The 12,483-nt window shown below is 36.2% G+C and overlaps 1 protein-coding gene across 21 annotated transcripts in view; it reads right to left on the bottom strand.

Annotated features, from left to right (window-relative positions):
* LOC106871495 (anion exchange protein 3) overlaps positions 1-11,778 on the bottom strand; it is a 746,335-nt gene extending 734,557 nt beyond the window's left edge. For all 21 annotated transcript variants that reach the window (XM_089359039.1, XM_089359081.1, XM_089359088.1 and 18 more), the window contains exon 1: positions 11,666-11,778. The gene's annotated coding sequence lies outside the window, so the exon portion shown is untranslated. The remainder of the gene's footprint in view (positions 1-11,665) is intronic.
* Between the last annotated feature and the right edge of the window lie 705 nt (positions 11,779-12,483).

Raw genomic sequence — 12,483 nt, 5'->3', positions numbered from 1 at the left:
TTCTTCACTGAAGTAATCCTAAACACACATACATACACACACACATATCTATATAAATGCACCCACATAGACATATGTGCTTGTGTAATACATATATATATATATATATATATATATATATATACACACATACATATAAATATCTATATATATTAATACATATATGTTTAATTATGTATATGCATACAGGTGTACATACACACATACACACCACACACGTTTAGATATATATATATATATATATATATATATATATAGCACTCAGTCCACTCTTCTGGGTGATTGATGTGAGGGAGGGCATCTAGTTGTAAAAGCCCTGTCAAAACAGACACACAAGTCTGGTGCAGGCTTTTGCCTGGCTGGCTCCTGTCAAACCATCCAACCGATTGCCAACATGGAAGGCAGACATTAAACAATGATCATGATCATGATGATATATGTATATATATATATATATATAAAAAATTACAATATATATGTTTTATAAGTCATCATCATCAACCACTTTTCCATGCTTGCATGGATGGGTCAAAGTTTATCACAGTAGAATTTCTATGCCCAGATGCCTTTCCTGTCACCAACTTGCACCTGTTTCCAAGTAAGCTAATATTTCCCAATGTAACTTATCAGCAGTTAACTTGCAAGGCATAAAAAAAGGAAAAATCTCCTTAACTGAGTAGAGATGTAGCAGAGATGGTTTTATGCTAGCTGTTATGGCAAGGTGACTTGCTATAGAGGAGATACAAGGTTACCCTGCATTATATAAAGGTGTGTAGGACGAACTGGAAGGAAGGTAAAAACAGTGGTGAAAAGATGTCAAAGTATACTCTTAATGCAGGGGAGTATAATAGAGAATACGGACTGAAGATCAAAAGGGCAGGTGGAGAATTTGTAAGATGTGAGAGAAGAGAAGCAGATGGTTAGAGATGAGTGTAGAGGTGAAAGTAGTAAATGGTAAATAAGAGTGGAGGCATGGCCAGTGGAAACTATCAGTTTGGGCTAGAGGGAAGTGAAAGAAATAAGAGTGGCTCAGAAGGGAGGAAGTGGTAAGTGGAAGTACAGAAATAGTGGAGGGCTGTAGGTAGATGAGAAATAGAGAAATGATATGTAGATTGGGGAAGTGTGGGTGAGAGACTGAGACATACAGTGACAGAGATGGAGGTCAGATTTATGTAGGGATGGATATAGTGAGTGGAGGACAAAGGTGGGGAGGTGCATTGATGTCAGATATGACGTTGAGAATAATAGCAGATATGAGAGGGTGTTAAAGGTGATGTTTTGCAGTCATAACAAGCAATAAAAGGCACAATAACTGATGTCATAGAAAGGAATGATCAATGGAAAGTAAAGTGGGAGGGGCGGATATTGAGAATGAGGAATGTTAAAAGAAAGTGACTCCAGAGAGAAGGGGAACTCATAATACAAAAGGGGGTGAAATATGTGTAGTTCTGTTCATATGATTACAGCAAATGGATAATGCTGTAATAAGAAAGAGATAGGCATATGGACATTAGGAAGATGGAACATGGGAAAGGCTTGACAAGGACAGACAGGGTGCAGGAGCAGGACTCAGTGACTGTATAGACATGAACATAAACCTTTTAGGGCTCACATTTGCCATCACAAATGGATCTTCTTGAGCACAGTGAAGTCACAATCATATCAGTTATTTGTCATCTCCTCCTCAGATCAGCCTTATATGTGTGTGTGAGCATATGTGCATGCTTGTACATGTGTGTGTATGCACATGTATAGATTTATATATATGTCTGCATTTTATCTCCCCCTCACAACTTCTTTTTGCTACTGACAGTCGCTATTGTAGTCAAGACAACAATGTTGGTGACAGTTCAGTATAAATCTCAAAACTTACTAATGAGAGTTACAAAATCTCTAAAGAATCGACAATGCAAATAGCTTATAAGATTTTCCTTATATTACAAATATTTATTCATTGTTAATGGAATACATGTAAGATGATGTAACTAAACACTCTCTAAACAAACTCAGTTTGTTTTACTTTATATATGTATATTCATTTTTTTTTTGCTTGTCTTTTTACTTGTTTCAGTCATTTGACTGCAGCCATGCTGGAGCACCACCTTTAGTTAAACAAACTGACCCCAGGACTTATTCTTTGCAAGCTTAGTACTTATTCCATCAGTCTCTTTTCCCAAATCACTAAGTTTTGGAGACATAAACACACCAACATCAATTGTCAAGTGATGGCGGGGAAACAAACACACACACAAATATATATGTGTGTGTGTGTGTGTGTGTGTGTGTGTGTGTGTATGATGAGCTTCTTTCAATTTCCGTCTACCAAATCCACTCACAAGGCTTTAATCAGCCTGAGGCTACAGTAGAAGACACTTGCCCAAGATGCCACACAGTGGGACTGAATCTGGAACCATGTGGTTGGGATATGCCTGGGCAAAGTTTAGAAAGTTTCTACTCCTACTGGTGACAAAGGGTCTCTCGGTCAGAGTGAAAGGTAGTTTGTACGATGCATGTGTGCGAACTGCCATGCTTCACGGCAGTGAAACATGGGCCATGACTGTGGAGGACATGCGTAGGCTCGAAAAAAATGAAGCTAGCATGATCCGCTGGATGTGTAATGTCAGTCTGCACACACAACAGAGTGTAAGCGCCCTGAGAGAAATGTTGGACATAAGAAGCATCTGATGTGGTGTGCAAGAGAGACGTTTGCACTGGTATGGTCATGTCCTACGGATGGATGAGGAGAGATGTATGAAGAAGTGCCACTTCCAAACAGTTGAAGGAATCCGGGGTAGAGGTAGACTCAGGAAGATAAGGGATGAGGTGGTCAAGCATGACCTTCAAATGTTGGGCCTCACAGAGGCAATGACAAAAGACCGAGACCTCTGGAGGTAAGCTGTGACTGAGAAGACCAGGCAAATAAAGTGAGTTCACGGCGTATCCTACACCAGCTTGACATAACCAGCCCCAGCCCATTCAAGTACCTTGGATCATAGGGCGACCTGCTGTACTTGAGGAGACCTTGAGTCAAGTACATCAACATCAAAATAAAAATCACATGGAAATTGCAGTTGTGATACCTGTGCACAACTCAAGACCTGCCAAATACAGAAATCCCTTACTTGAAAGAAACAAGCACTGGTGAAAGGAAGAGCATTTGGCCATAGACTTTTACTTCAAATAGCTCTCCATCCAAACTCATGCCATCCTGAAAAAGTAGACGTTAATCAAAGTAAAAATAACTGTATGTGCCCGCAGCATGTGTAAGGACTTTTGAGAGAGATCGTTGCCAGTGCTCCTGGACTGGCTCTTGTGCAGGTGGCACGTAAAATACACCATTTTGAGCGTGGCCGTTGCCAGTACCGCCTGACTGGCCTTCGTGCCAGTGGCACATAAAAGCACCCACTACACTCTCTGAATGCTTGGCGTTAGGAAGGGCATCCAGCTGTAGAAACTCTGCCAAATCAGATTGGAGCCTGGTGTAGCCATCTGGTTTCACCAGTCCTCAATCAAATCGTCCAACCCATGCTAGCATGGAAAGCGGACGTTAAACAACGATGATGATATTAAGTGGGACTGGATGCCCTCAGTGAGTGAACATTTTACTGTTCAGGCTTCAGCCCTTAATGGATATATAGGAAATAGATTTTCTGAAATGCCCAAGCAGTAGTACACAGTTTCTATTACCTAGGTGACCTTACTAGCAGAAGAGGATGTTCATACAGTAAAATTACTAGAATAAAAACATGCTGCAGAAAATTCTGGAAACTATTACTTCTAGTGGTAACAAAAGGTTTCTCTCGCAGAATGAAAGAACACTGTATAGTTCTTGTGTACAAACTGTAACGCTGCATGGTTGTGAGAGACAAGCCTCAAATGCAGAGGACTTGCAAAGACTAGAAAGAAATGGAGTAAACATGCTCAACCAGATGTGCACATTCAGTGTACATGAACACTACAAACGTGTTGAGAAAAATATGCAGGAGAGAAGGCTGCACTGATATGGGCATATGATGAGGGTAACTGCATAAAGAAGTACCAATTACTTACAGTAGATAGAACACACACACACACACACACACACCAGGCTGTATCAAAGTTTTGGGGGATTTTCACTGATGTTTTTTAGCAACTTGTATCTCCATGTTACATCAGTGATTTGATACAATTTATTGTCCAATCATTGCTGAATTGTTTATTCTTTATTTTCATATATAAAGTATAAACATGAATAATTTATTCTTTTTTCTACAGCTTTGATAATGAGCAGTGAAAAAATTGCAATTAGGGCCATTTTATGCTAGTTACAGAAAAAAGGGTGGCAGCAAAAAAAACTAATGATGTGGAAGGTCCAGGAACTGTCAAAGAACTTGTAGAACCAAACTGTTTCCGACATTTCAAGGAAGGTGACATCTGCTTTGAAGACAAACCAAGGTCAGGGAGACCTGCTGTGGAAGATGAGGCCTTGCTTGAAACAGCTGAACAACAGTTAGGCACAGGCACTTGTGAATAGTCAGTAGAACTTGGTCCTTCATAAAGCACCATCAATCAACACCTCCATAAGCTCGGCCTTGTGACCAAATGCTGTCAAGCTGTCAAGAAGTTCCTCATGAACTGACCAGCAACCAGGTTCAATGACACATGAACATTTGCAAATAACTGCTGGCAAATCATCAAGATGCCCATTTTTAGCATCAAATTGTAACTGGGGATGAAAATTGGATCTATTTTCATAATCCTGATAAGAGAAACCAGTGGCTTCATCTGGCCAGGTTTCAGAACCTATTGTCATACAAGTTTGAACGGAATTTTAAGGGGGTGTTGCACTTGAGCTTGTCCCAAATGGTCATGATGTGAATGCTAACCTCTAGGCTCAACAACTGTAGTGAGTATATGATGCTTTGAAAGCCTGCGACCTAGCACTGGCCAATCAAAGAAGCACATTCCTACAGCATGACAATGTGACCAAAGGCAAACTTGAGGAACTTGAAATGCTGGAGGTGCTACCTCATCCAGCCTACAGACCAGACCTTGCTCCATCAGATTACCAATTTTCAAGCCAACCACTTTACAGTGTGGACTGGATGCTTTTTACGTGACATCAGCACTGGCAGGGTTACCAAGTAACTTGCAAGATAAAGATCCTTTGAGAGGGGAGGGGGCATTGGAGGCGGTAATCTTGTGTCAGATGATAAAAGGTTTTAGTGAGACAGAAAGACAGAAACAGGTATCTTGCTGTAGAGGAGGTACAAGGTTACCTAGCTAGAGAGAGAGAGGGAGAGAGTGATCAGGAATGAGGACAGAAACAGGTGTGCTGCTGTAAAAGAGATACGTGGTTACCCGGCCTGATGGAAGAGCATGAGAAGGAGAGAGAGTGCAAGAGAGCAGGAGAGAGAGTGCAAGAGAACAGGAGAGAGAGTGCAAGAGAGAAGGAGAGAGATGGTGGTAGAGTGCTAGGCATACTCACAAGGGATGGGGATCAGAATATAAGTGGGATGGTCAAATAAAAGAAGAGTGACATAGATGGTGACAAGTGTCAGGGCATACCCTTGAAGTATGGAGGTAATAATAATATATGTAGGTATGTACATATATGTATGTATATATGCATATATTTATATTTTATTTATTTATATTATTTATATATATATATATATATATATATATATATATATATATATATATACATGCATATATATGTGGGGTTACTGAAAAGTTCCTGGCTTTGGGTAAAACAAAATACATGACGATCAGTTAACTATGATTTTCATGATATCCTCAAAGCCTGGAACTTAGCTGTGATACCCTTAAAGTCAAGGACTTACATAAGTGCTTGGTGCATAAAAGCACACACATAGATCGTAGCAGATGATGCACCAAGCATCTATATGAGTGGATCTCTCCTGGCTAATAACACAGTATTCGATGTTCTAACAAGACACTCATGTTAAGTTGGATATAAAGATTAACTTTTGGTATTAATATTGCTTCTGTTGCTAATAATTAATTTTTAATAAACCCATTGGATATTTGCAACATCAGTGTCTGAAAAGATGCTGATATACTATATATTGTAGCAGCAAGATTTGACAGGCAAATGATGATTGGACGCTTACCACTGATGTTTTCCAGTAGAATGAAATCACATGATATGGGAATTCCGGTAGCCATGACATATGGATTCTTGTCTGCTGTGACCTATTTCTGTACTTTTATGCACCAAGTGCCTATGTGAGAGGATCTCTCTAGATTAACAACACAATATATATATATATATATATATTGTGAGAGGATCTCACATATATATATATCATATATAGATCTCATATATATATATATATTGTGAGAGGATCTCTCTAGATTAACAACACAATATATATATATATATATCATCATCGTTTGATGTCTGCCTTCTGTGCTGGCATGGGTGGGACAGTTTGACAGGTGCCATCCAGGCAGAAGCCTGCTTTAGACTTCTGTGACTATATATACATATATGCATATGGACGAGGACAGCTATGTAAAGAAGTGCCAATCTCAAACTGTGTAGGGCAATGCTTCTCAAACTAACTGATGTAGCATTCCGGCAGTTTTTTATTCCAGTGTGCCAGGGACTGGTAATATTTCTTAGTAATATTAATTTATACTGGAAACAATATATATAATGAATATAATAAAAGTTGACAATTTTTTTATCTTATCTTTATTTTGTAAACAAGTAATACAATATTACATAAGCATTTTATAATGTTTCTTTTCTGGAAACTCACCGCATACCAGCAGCTGATGGCTCTGCAGACCACCACTTTGAGTAGCACTGGTGTAAGGAACCTATAGTAGAGGTAGACCCAGGAAGACATGAGACAGAGTGGTGAAGCATGATCTTTGAACTTCAAACCTCACAGAGGCAATGACTAGTGACTGAGACCTTTGGCGATATGCTGTATTCGAGAAAACTTGTAAAGGCAAGTGAAATCATAGTCATGGCTAATGTTGGTGTCATGTAACTGGCACCCATGCCAGTGGCATGTAAAGAGTACAATTCAAGCATTGGGCTTCAAGGAGGCAAAGTGGCTGAGTTCCTTTCGAGAGTAGGACCTCACGGAGGCAAAGTGGCTGAATGCCTTTCGAGTGTTGGGCCTCCCGGAGGCAAAGTACCTTAAGTTCCTTTCGAATGCTTAGCCACACCGAGGCAATAACTGGGACACTATGTTGTGCTTGAGAAGAAGATCCATCATGCCAAGCAAAATCATAGTCATGGCAGATACCGGTGTCACACAAACATGCCAGTGGCACGTAAAAGCACCCATTACACTCTTGGAGTGGCCAGCATTAGGAGGGGCATCCAGCCGTAGAAAACCATGCCAAATCAGACTGGAGTCTGGTGCAGCCTTCCAGCCCTAGTCAAACCATCCAACCCATGCCAGCATGGACAACAGATGTTAAATGATGATGTACATATATATATATATATATATCGTGCAATCGTAATTGTTGACTCATAAGCATACTCAACCAAGGGGAGTGTCATTCTCTTTTAGTGTCTTATTACTTAACACACTCACCAGTTCAATTTCCACTCATTCACTAATTTATTTTTTCTAAAATTTTCATTGTCTTGCAACCTCTTCAGTAGTCATTGAAAATATACTTCAACACACTAATTCACATAAAGAATCTTGCTAACCAAATACAAAAACGAAATATATATATATATATATATATATATATATATATATATATATATATATGAGTAGTATAGCTTGCACGAAGCATGAGTGTCAAGTACAAAATTTTTTTAACAATTTTTCATTTATAACTTGTTTTAGCTTAAAAAAATATTAAAAACATATATATATGTATATGTGTGTGTGTGTGTGTGTGTGTAATGTAAATATATACATATGTGTGTAAATATATTATATAAATAAATATATATATATATATTTACACACATATATATGTATATATATTTACATTACATATATATATATATATATATATATATATATATATATACACACACACACACAAACATAACATTTATTTTTATACATGTAAATATGTATATACACACATATACATTTATACACATTAACATATATACATGTAGACATATTTATGTACTCATATATATATACGCATATATATACATACATACATACGCACTCACATACATACATACATACATACATGCATACATACATACATACATACTTACGTACTCACAGACAAACACATACACATGTATACACACACAAACCCGCGTATAGATATGTATATATATATATTCAGAGAAGTGACAAAGAGATGGCTCACGTGAGCAAGTAAAATTACGTAAACCGTGAATGAGTTATTTTAGAAATGGTGAAATTTGTAATGGTCACTGGTAGGTGATTGAATGAATTAATAACGACAAAGAATTGACGCACACCCGTTATCAGTTTTGCCAATATTGAAACTGGCGAATCTTACAGAATGGCTTTATCTCATTAATACACATTTCTCAATCAACAAGTTATATAATAACAGTACTACACTATAATTGATCTATAGTATTAGATTTTGGTTGTATGTATGGATTTCAGTTAATTCATGAATATACTTGTTTGTAATCTCAGAAGTATATGTGTTTCAGATAATAATATTCATAATAATACTAACACGCAATAAAAAAAAATAAGACTTAATAATAATAATAATAATAATAATAATAATAATAATAATAATAATAATAATAATAATAATAATAATAAATTCAAAGATCCAGAACTATTGATTACGCTAGATGAAAATCGAAGGTGTTCGGCCGGTTAAAAAGAATTGGTATCTGCTTATCTTTCACAATATTTTTAATTTATCGCAATCAAGTAGTAGGTGATTTAACCATTGATTTATAAAAGACGATCATCTGATATATTTGGTTTATTAAAATTTAAGTGTGGAGAAATTTTAGGTGTGTAAGGGGCAATTTGGTTAGTATACGTATGTGTTTACAGGTGATGGCATGTGTACATTCGTTGAACATGCTAATTTATGTTGGTATATAGTTAAGTCTGGCGGCAACAATTTTGCACATGTGCACTTGGAAAATATAAACTTGAGAACAGTATGGGACGGTAGGCGGCAAGAGAAATATAAAAGCTTGAAAAGAACTAGAGAAAGGAAGGTGGGGGTCTGAGAATTGGTTAGTCAGTTGTAAAAGAGAGAGAAGAGAGAATAATTAAATAACGGTGTGTAGGAGGTGGAGGGGGAAAACAAGTTAAATACTTGGGGGAACAATGAGGACGGCTAAAACAATGTTATCTCGGCTAATTAATATATCTATACCTATCTACGTGAGGATTTTAGATTATCTAATCGGTCTGAGGTTATTTGATAACCTTATCTAAATTACTATGGCGACGACTAATATAAATTAAGAAACTAAGTTATCGAAAATTTAAATGTAATATTAGTTGATTATGTGAAATTAAATGGGATGAGAGACAGAAAATAGGAGTTAAATATGGAAAGGAAAAGTAAATATCTTTTGTGGGAGAATGTTGTAATCTAACAGAGATTAGGTTTAGGGGAAATATATGGAGATCACTTGGAAATCTCTGCGCGCTAAGCAATCTCGCCAGGAAACGGTTGAGTATATTTATCGAATATATTTCGAAATAATAGTCGACAATGACAAGGGAGGTCCAGTATTGTGAGCTGTGAATAAATACTATCTAATTTATATAGTTAAGTGTAGTAGCATGTTGAGATATGCTTGCTAAATAGTCTTGGTAATTTACATTAAACAATGTAGTGCAATAAATATAAAGTCACTTTGTCATAGGGTTGTCTGCTTAATTAGTGACCCTCAAGAAACAAAATTTATCATTTTTCCAGCTAAGACACAGAATCGATAATTGTTGACTAATTTACTCGACTGTAGTTCCCTTCGAGGAATGCTTGAATTATTTCATCGTGCGTGTGCGTAGACATGTAAGTGCATACTTGAGCGTATCTGTTTTGTGGTAATGTGTATATTGAAGTACATTTTCATTATTAATTACAGCAACATCCTACGCTCTACTAGAAATAGCAGCTAAAATTCCATGAAATCAAACCCTGTAATCTTTAAAAAAAATCAAAACGCATTGAAATAAAAAAATCCTTGATATATTATGTCTGGGGGGAGAGGAACGGGGATTTCACGGAAGGAACATCCTTCATCTGTTCGATCCGGACTCGCTTGGGGGTCAACAACAACATAGTTAAAATATTTAAAAGCAATAGTTGCTTGTAACATTACAGATGTGATGAGACATGCAGTTTATTTTTCACACATAGACACACCGAGTACAAACAATAAACCTACTGACACGTACGAACAACAAATGTGTTGATAAGTTACACATACACACACGAGAGACACAATAAGTGCGATCGATTTAAAACAAGAAATAAAGAACAGTCAAGCAAAATATAACATGACAGGCATGGAGCGAAGAGATTCTACTTTGTTGAAGGTTTCATAATAACCATGTGCTGTTTATATGTTGGTTGTTTACCATAACGGTTTCCGTGTAGCCATTTCCTTGCGGTTGGTAAGGATTACATTACAGAATATCCCCACAAACCAATAACTGTCGTATAACAATGTAGATAATTTGTTGAAGTTAATTTTTTAACAATAATTATAAACTACGTCAGCTTTTTCAATAGGTCTTATTGCCTTAAGAAAAGAGAAAATATGTAAGGATTATAGGAAGAAACTCGAGTGTTCAGTGAGGAAAAAAAAAATAAGCGGACACAAGTTTCTTCTACTGGTGCCGGATAAGAGGTAATTAATTAATAAGACTAAGTCTTAATTAATAAGAGTACATCTGAGTATATTGGTAGAATTCTGTTTATTTGTAACATTAGCCTTACCAATAAAAGACACTGACTGCTTCAGGTAAATTTCTTCTGACAGAGAGTTTGGCGAAATTATATCATTAGTAAATAAATTATCTCCAACGTCAACAATCAAAGCGCGACTTACATAAAAACTCCTAAGAAAACGAAAAGATAAATAGATGCTTGCTTCTTGTATTTAGTTGCTTCTATTTTGAGGCTCGTCTGCTTTAAAACAGCAAAGCAAATTTATTTTATATACATTACAGATCTCATATATATATATATATATATATATATATATATATATATATATATATAACAGATTCAGTGGATAAAGATTATCACTTAAAATATTATAAATCGAAAAGACACCCTTCCCACCAATTTGCCAAGCCTCATCACATATCATCTTAAATATACAATAGATCTATTGTAAATTATTTTACAGGAAATGTTAATATACAGTCCCGTTATACAAAGAGAAATATAATACAAACAAATTCTTACACACACTCATGATAGATAGATAGATAGATAGATAAATAGATAGATGTAACAAAATTGATATTAAAATATGTATACTGTTTGTGTGTAGTGTTTGCATATACAAAAATTATTGAATGTCATTTAATTTACATAGAGATAATTTACATAATATGAATAAATAAATGAGCTTCATACATATACATACACAGACACACGTTCATGTATACACATGTGTGTACATTGCACGTTAAAGGTAGCTAGAATTGTATCGTTATTTGTAGGTGTTTTGTTGGGTTTTTGTTACCTGTTTTGATATCTTTGCTGTCTCGACAGGGGAAGAACACATCGGTTGTAAATATATATTAAATGACGAGAAAGAAAAACACCAGTCCTCTCTGCTATATCTCCACGTTTACTGGTGAATATTGGTTACAATAGTGATAGTGATGGTGTTGGCGCTAGTAGTGATTGTGTTGGCGGTGATAGTAGTAGTAGTAGTAGCAGTAGTAGTCGATGTTATTGTAGACGTAATTGCTGTTGTTGTTTATTTATTATTGCAACAATTAAAAATGATATCGACGTTCTAATTAGTTTACTGACGACGTTTAACAAACATGGATTTAAAGTAATTACATCTATTTTATACTTCTTAATTTAAAGCACATAGACTACCGGCTCTAATATTAAAACACCCACACATACATACTGACACACACACACATACACGCAGCACGCACACACACACACACACACACACACACACACACACACACACACACATGTATGTATGAATTTATGTATGTATAAATACATATATATTTATGTATGTATAAATACATATACGTACATACGTGTGTGTGTGAATGCTACCTTAGACTGTCCTTCGCTGTGATAGTGATGGAGCTTGCAGTCATCAAGTGAAATACTTAACAAATTAGTTAACAACTCACTCATCTCAAAATAAATAATAGACACATACTCTTACTCGGAGACTTTCGTACGTTTGTTCTGCACATCGTACATGCATTCATAAACTACCAGTTGATGTGTAAAATTGAATCAAATAGGTTTTGGGGGTTGACGAATACAACACAATCAGGTGTTTGACCATTAGTAAATATT

The sequence above is a fragment of the Octopus bimaculoides genome, chromosome 1 (genome assembly GCF_046866305.1).
Source record: "Octopus bimaculoides isolate indiv1 chromosome 1, ASM4686630v1, whole genome shotgun sequence".
Classification (NCBI taxonomy): Eukaryota; Metazoa; Mollusca; class Cephalopoda; order Octopoda; family Octopodidae; genus Octopus; species Octopus bimaculoides.
Note: the sequence above shows the minus strand (reverse complement) of the source record. Positions and strands in the feature narration are given on the sequence as shown.